Source organism: Protobothrops mucrosquamatus, unplaced genomic scaffold, assembly GCF_001527695.2.
Source record: "Protobothrops mucrosquamatus isolate PMUCROS unplaced genomic scaffold, P.Mucros_1.0 scaffold93, whole genome shotgun sequence".
NCBI lineage: Eukaryota > Metazoa > Chordata > Lepidosauria > Squamata > Viperidae > Protobothrops > Protobothrops mucrosquamatus.
In genome coordinates this window covers 523,774-531,917 of record NW_015386468.1, presented here as the reverse complement: position 1 = coordinate 531,917, position 8,144 = coordinate 523,774, and the positions used below count along the sequence as shown (strand labels likewise).

The 8,144-nt window shown below is 45.2% G+C and overlaps 1 pseudogene; it reads right to left on the bottom strand.

Annotated features, from left to right (window-relative positions):
• Window positions 1-4,347: 4,347 nt before the first annotated feature.
• Window positions 4,348-7,867, bottom strand: LOC114922335 (annotated as a pseudogene).
• Window positions 7,868-8,144: the final 277 nt, after the last annotated feature.

The window sequence follows — 8,144 nt, the reverse complement described above, 5'->3', positions numbered from 1 at the left end:
TATATATATATATTTCACCTACTTATGTAGAATAATACTTTGTGGAGTTAGGGATATTAATACTAGTTTACTTTTAGTTGAATAGTATCCTGGGATTAGGTTTGGGAAGTCCGGGTGGGGGGTGGGGGTAGGGTTTTTACACTGTGATGTATCTGTGATGTGCTTTTTTTTATGATGAAAATAATAAAAATTTATATTTGAAAAAAAAAAAAAAACATGAAACAAGATTACAGTATATTTCAAGAATCATGTTTAAAAATCATTTTTAAAATTGATTTATTCTGGATATGCTACAAAATAAAAAAGGTGATTCTCAGTTCCCATGGCCTTTCTTATTTAAAGCAAAATAATAAAATCAAAGTCTAACCACAAGAAAAATGCAACAACAAAATTATTTGAAAAATATGTATGATTTGTAGATTTGTAGTTAGACTTGGGTTTATATTTATATTTATGTTTATATGCATTAATTTTTAAGACAAATATTTGCTGAACCAGTAATGTAAATGTTTGGTATATTCTTGTCCAGAGATATACATGTACATGTACAGATACACATGGAGACATATGGATAATCTCCATTACCAAAAAAAAAAAAAAAAATACTGATCAGCAAATTCAAAACAAGAAAGAACCCAAAGATGTCCGGAAAATCAGCTACAGTTAAGCTCTAAAGAACACTGATATAATTGCATCCTGGCTTCAGCTGAAGCAGAACAGAAAGAATTAACTGAATATTAAACAAAAGAGTTCTGCAGATAAAATGCCATTACTAAGAAAGTCCTAGACTGTGCATGCATTCAGTGAACCTAAACTAGCCATGAGATATGAAACAGGGCCTCCAGAGGAAATCTAAAAACACAGTATCCTATAGTGTTTGAAAGTTAAGCTGATTTATTTTTGACTTTGCAGTCGTGAACTTGATACCAAGGGAAAGTAGTCTTTTACTTGAAAAACTGCAACTCTGTGGTGACTGTGACTGTAATTTCCCTCATTTACAGGTATTCTTGCCTCTTCCTCTTAGCTCCTGAAATCAGCCACTTTAAGCAGCTCTCTGGAGCAAGAATAGGGTAGAGAGGAGATGAAAGTAATTTATTTTATGTTCTTTTTGCATGGGTGTGGGGTTGTAGAAATGTTTGTTTCTACATGCCCTGGAACAACTTGAGAAATGAAGAAAAAATATGTAGCTCAAGGTTGAACTGTACTCTCTGAATCTAGCTGTTTGTTTGCAGATATTTCATTTCCAGTCTAAGTAACATCTTCAGTGCTAGAAGGGAGTGAGATTTTTTCTCTGTTTATATACAGGTTTGTTCTGTGTTTACATACACCTTGCCCTGTCAGTGTGGTACGGTGTTGTTTTCTTCTTGGTAGTTCCTTGATTAGGCTAGATTACTGCTAGATTGCTTTTAGGTCAGTGATGGTGAACCTTTTAGAGACCGAGTACCCAAAAACCACCTCGCTCCTGCCCCGCCCCACCTCTTCTGTCCACAGGGCCACCCACCACCTCCATGGCCCACCACAGCAGATCGCCCAGGTGGCCCAGTAGCATCATGGTGGCTACGCCCTCTGTCCGTGCCCTGCAGCATCATCTGCATGCAATGGGGAGTGAGGGCAGGGTCTTCTCCTCGCTGCCTGGCTGCCATGTCCTTGGCTGCTCTGCTCAGACTGCTCCCGGGATGACTCTCCTTTGGGGGGGCTGCTGGTGAGGAGGGGGCTACGGGGGGGCTGGAGCGACGGCGTGCGTGCGTGCCCACAGAGAGGGCTTGGAGTGCCGCCTCTGGCACACGTGCCATAGGTTCGCCACCACTGTGTTAGGTATTAACCGTAGTGTTAATCCCTGTTTATCTGGGTGTTGATAGTGAGGAGATATTCTGATCTGTTTGAAGAGGTTACCTAGTCTGGTAACAAAATGTCTGCAAGCGAACAATTACGCTCGGAGAGTATCAAGGACTCTATATGTTCAGCTGGTAAAAAATAAGAAAATCACAGATCAAACTACTTTTGAGGAACTTGATTGGGAAAATATTAGGTAAAAATGATTCTGAAGATATTCATTTGTTTATCCACTATGGATCTTTTTTATCATATGTTTCTAGTCTATACACCAAGCAATAAAATAATGGCAATATTAAAAAGTGAGCAAGTAAAGTATATAAATAAAGGATTTCTGATTTACAGAATGATAGACAAGGCCATATCTGTCTGGGGAAGATTATTTCACCTGGATTCCAAAACGGAATATTCCTCTCCTCTTCTCAAGAGATCATAGATAAAGGTAAAGGATTTCCCCTGTCCAGTCATGTCCAACCCTAGGGCACAGGATTCATCTCCGTTTCTTGGCCAAGGTAGCCAGCGTTGTCCAAAGACTCTTCGTGGACATGTAGCCAGCATGATTATACACTGAGGTGCATGGAACACAGTTACCTTCCTGCCAAAGTGGTACTTATTAATCTCCTTGCATTTGCATGCTTTCAAACTGCTAGGTGGGCAGGAGCAGGGGCAAGTAATGGAATCTTATCTCATTGCATAGCACTTGGATCTTGAACCCAGACCGTTAGCTTTCCAGCTGACAAGCTCAGTGTCTTTAATTGTTGAGGCATTATGCCCCCTTCAAGAGATCATAGAGCATAGAAAAAGTTCTTTTTTTTTAACCTACCACAGAACTGTATGGGAAGAACAGTTTCAATTAGTATCCAGAATGTCAGATGGTATCACATAGCTTCAGTATATAGCAGGATATTTTCAGAATTAATGTTTTAATGTCCATGCTGCCACAATAAGACAATTTCAACCTGAAGGAAACTTTATATTTCATTATAGGGAATGATCTCCCTTTCCTCTTTTTTTCTGTTTGTTTCTATACTTTCTTCCACTGGATTGGATAAGTATTTTTAAACATGTCATCTTTGAATATATTGTTGCCCGGAGTTTATAGAATTCATTAAACCCATAATGAATATCACTTAGTGAGCTTATATAATTATAACTTATTCCAGATTAAGAATATGTTTTTTCAAGTGGCCTCTGGCTCTCCTTTCTCTGACACAAGAATAAGCAGAAGGGCCAATTGTATTAATCAGAGCAAAGATAGTTAATATAGTGGGTAAGCTTAGAACTAAAGGTACTAAATGGTAAATACAGTCCTCTTTAGTCAAGGAAGCAGATGACAGTAGAAGTCATTTATTCCAAATATAGCCATGTCAAGTCCACACTTTGCTATAGTAGCAGAATCTTACTCAAAGCCATCCATTATCTGTTTAAACAGCTATAGGTAGATAACTTTATTTTCTCTATTTTTCTGTCTCATCCCAATCTGTCTAACCTCATTCTTCTAAAAACTATTCTCCTAATTTGGACCATTTTATAGGTTTTAGGCTTTTCACTGTTAATGAACCAGCTATCAAAACTCTCCACCATCCTATGTGTTAGGTTTCTAGTTCGGTGAGGCATTGATGAGGCGAATGGTGCAAACAACAACTCTTTATTCAGTTCACAACAGAAGCAGCCCGAACTGCTGCTTAACCAGTATTTATACAGTTCACCACTAGGCGGCAGCCAATAGAATTGAAGCAGTTTTTTCCACTTAAAGACAAGCTAATTAACATGTAGACAGTCAGTCTGGAGCTTAAACAGGTGCAGCCATTTGACCATTTCCAACAGTTTCCAAGTAATAAACCTCAATACATAACACCCCTTCCCCTAGATCAGGGGTAGGCAACCTTGGCTCTTTTATGACTCGTGGACTTCAACTCCCAGAGCCAGCAATGCTGTGCTGGCTCAGGAATTCTGGGAATTGAAGTCCACGAGTCGTAAAAGAGCCAAGGTTGCCTACCCCTGCCCTAGATAGTTCATAATGACAAATATTGAACATAGTCCTGTAAATATTTTGGTGGCCTTTTTGACCGTTTCGAGCACCTCGGCACTGCTGTAAGCCCCCGGTCTACTAGCTCGCCTGCCAGGCTGGGTAGACCGGGGCTTTGGGGCTCGTTTGCGACAGGTAGACCTGAGTCTCTGTGGCTGGTCTGTCCGAGTAGACCTGAGCCAGTGTCCATAGGTGGGACAGTTTCCATCGGGATGGAAATCGGAGCCGACTGCTGGGATTTCTCAGTGGGTGCAGTCTCTGAGTTCGGGGCCAATTTGCTGTCCGCTAGTGCCCCTCTCCTGGGAGTCTCACCCTCGCTCGAAGACTCCGATGCGTGGTTGCTGTCGGGCTCCCCCTGGATTTGGCTTTTGCGAGAGTCATGAGCCAGCAGCTGGTTCGCTAGCCTCCTGTGCAGCTGGTTAATGTGCCTTCGTAGCACGCGACCGTCTTCCAGGACCACTTCATAAGAGAGTGGCCCTGACACCTTACCAACTACAGCTACCGCCCACAGTGCCCCTTGTCCGTAGTTCCAAGCCCAAACAGGGTCGCCCACTTTTAGGCTCCGCGGTCGCCTTGAATCTGAGTTCTGCTGGGCTTCTGACCATGGAAGTGCAGGGAGATGTGCGTTGGCAGAGTAAAAAGTCAGCTAGCCTATGCTTCCAGTTGCCAGTTACGATCCTTTTTAAGGACTCTTTGGTCGTCTGGACCATGCGCTCCGCTTGGCTGTTTGAGGCCAGGTGAAAAGGGGCCAAAGTGGCGTGCCTGATCATATTAGTCCTCAAAAAGAACTGGAATTCTGTAGCGGTAAATTGAGCCCCATTGTCTGAGACTATCACGTTGGGTAACCTGTGTGTGGCAAAGATTCTGTGCAGTTCCTGGATGGTCCTGGCAGTAGTCATAGTTGGGACAGGTGCGACCTCTAACCACTTAGAGTGTGTCCACGACAATAAGGAACAGCTGTCCCTGAAAAGGTCCCATGAAATCGATGTGGATTCTTGACCACAGGGCTTGTGTGGTTTCCCATCGATGAATGGGGGCTTGTGGCATTTCTGGCTGAGATTGCTGAAAAATGTAGCAGCTGTGTACTTGGGCCTCAATATCTTTATCTAACCCTGGCCACCACAGGTAGCTTTTCATGAGTGCCTTCATCCGGACTATTCCCGGATGACCCTCATGCAGAGACTCAAGTACCCTGGGCTTCAAGGAGTACGGGACTATGACCCGACTCCCCCACAAAATGCAGGCTTTGTGAGCTGAAAGCTCATCCTTCCTCCTACTGAAACTCTGAAAGCTAGGTCCCGGACTTATGTCCGGCCATCCTGTGAGCACTCAATTCAACACGTGGCTCAGTGTCTTGTCCGAAGCTGTTTCGGCAGCCACGTCCCTTGCATTAAGGGGAGACTCCGGCAAATCCTGGGTAGCCAGAATGCGAGCCGCTGGAGTGGGATCTGGCTCTAAATGCGGCAGGGGCAGTCTGCTAAGGCCATCTGCGTGGCCCATTTCCCTGCCTAGTTTGTGAATCAGACTGTAATTATAAGCTGAGAGAAAAATGGAGCACCTCAGCATCCTTGGAGAGAGAATCTGAGGTGTTTGTTTGTCCTTCATGAACAGACCCAGGAGTGGCTTGTGGTCCGTAAAGACCGTGAATGGCCGACCATACAAGTAATCATGAAATTTCTTAATACCGGCCACAATGGGCAATGCCTCTTTATCTATTTGGGCGTAGTTACGTTCTGCCAAGGACAGAGTCTTCCGTCCCCCATATGGGGGATGCATCACAAGCAATGCAGACAGGCAGCTTTTCATTAAAATGCGTCAATACTGAGTTTGAAGACAACAGTGATTTGACTGCTGAAAAACTCCTGTCGGGGACGTTTGTCCACTGCCACTGTGCCTTCTTGTCCAAGAGCTGGTGTAATGGCTCTGCCACTGCAGCCTTGTGTGGTAGAAAGGCATGATAAAAATTGAGCAGTCCCAAAAATGCTTGAAGCTCCCCCTTTGATTTTGGACTTGGGGCCTGCTGAATTGCTTTGAGCTTGGATTCAGCAGGGTGAATGCCTTCGGCATCTATGCGGAAAATGAGGAATTTGGTCGAAGCTACCCCAATTTTACATTTCTCCTTTTTCAATTTCAGGCCTGCTTCGTGGAAACGCTAAAGGACGGCCCAGAGCTGTTCTGTCAATTTCTCTACTGACTCCCCAGCTATGAGGACATCATCAAAATACGGATACACACCTGGAATACCTTTGAGTGTGCGCTCCATCACGCCCTAGAAAAGTCCTGGGGTGACACTGACCCCGAATTTTAGGCACTTCACCCTGAAAGCTCCCCTGTGGGTAACTATAGTTTGAGCTTCTGCTGTGGCATCGTCCATGGGCAGTTGCTGGTAGGCTTGAGCCAAATCCAATTTGGCAAATATGCGACCTCCCTGTAGTGATGCCAAAATGTATAGGCACCGGATATGAATGTTGAAGCGCTCTATTAATAGTGCACTTATAATCCGCGCATATGCGCACCTCCCCCTTGGCCTTGAGTGGCGTAACTATGGGGGTTTCCCACCTACTGCTGTCTGCTGGCTGCAACACACCTTGTTGCACCAGCTTGTCCAGCTCTGCATCGATTTTGGGTTTGAAGGCAAAAGGCACTCTATGAGGCTTGATCCTTGCTGGGGTTATGGTAGGATCGAGGTGGAGGGTAATTGGAGGACCCTTGTACTTCCCTAAGTCTTGGCTGAATACATCAGCAAACTCTTGGCAAACTAATGACAGGTCCACTGCTTGCGTTCTGGGTATGCCCGTCACGTGGATGCCCAATGCATCAAACCAATCTAACCCGACGAGGTTTGTGCAGTTGCCTTCAACAACTACGATGTCCAGGGGATCCTCAAACTCTTTAAACTACACTTTGAGTGTGGCTTCTCCTTTAACCACTACGTGGGAGTTTTGGAAATCAGTTAACAGGAGATTCGATGGCTTGAGTTTGACTCGTTTGCTGCTGCGACTGCAAATGTGGTTAAAAGTTCCTTGGGAAATTATAGACAGGGCTGACCCCATGTCTAGTTCCATGTTGCATGTTGCATGGGACTCCATGAAGCTTGACTTTGAGTCTCAGCTTCTCCTTCATGGGGCGATGGGCATCTGTTCTAAGCACATTCCTTCTGCTGGCACAAAAACCAACTCTGTGTTGCCCCTGGGCCCCGGTACCTTTCCTGAGAAATTCTTCTTATGAAATGTCCCTCTAGCGACCTTCACAGATGGCAGCAATGTGGCCTTGCTTGCTGCATGCCTGGCACATTGCTGTGTGGAACCTGCACTCCAAGCGTCTATGTAGGTCTCCACAGCCCATACATCAAGTGAAGGGAACTTCCTTGTCAAATGGTCGTTGAACTCTTCTGGTGGCTTCTGCAGCAGATCGATTTCATGGGGACCTCGCCTCTTTTGGCGTCCTCGTGGATGGTTTCTGGGTGGGAGTGTTCTTGGAGGACCGTAAGGCTTTTATGGTTCCCCTGGCGGCTTCTTCAGCCATGATTTCCTTTAGAGCATCTTGGAACTACAAAGTCTCTTTCGCGAACAACTTCTGCTGAAGATCCCTGTTCCTCAACCCGCAAACTAAATGGTCTCTCAGTCTCTCTTAGAGGTCTTGGAAATTGCAGAGCCGGGACGCCTGTCATACAGCAGCTATGAACTTGGCGGCAGACTCGCCTGGTTGTTGCTCCCTTTGTTCGAAGGCATGTCTCCAGGCAATGACTGAGAGCTTTGGTTCAAAATGATCCTTGAGCATTTTCTTGAGCTCAGCGTAGGTGACCGATTCAAGTGTGGCTAGTGTGACCAGGTTTTCGGCGATATCGAACATCACCTGGCCGCACACGCACAGCAGCGTTGTGGCCTTTAAGCCATCTTCGCTAACTTGGTTAGCTCTCTGGTAGTTCTCAATGCGTGAAATGTAAGAGCTCCACCTTTCAGGATGTGACACATCGAACTCCGACAATTTTCTGAGCTTGGCCATGGTGAGTTGTCTCCAACCTCGCAATGCCTTCTGCTGCTAAGGCTTCTGTTGTTGTCCTGGGGACGGGTCCCTTAAGGCGTTGGCCTCCAGCGTTGCTTGCTGGCAGGCAGAGGGGGGAACGTAGTTCTTACCAGGATGCTGAGACCTGGTCTACCCCTAGTGATTTCTGGCTCTTTCCGTCTTCGCAGCACATCTCACCTTCATCGCCACTGTTATGTTTCTAGTTCGGTGATGCATTGACGAGGCGAATGGTGCAAACAACAACTCTTTATTCAGT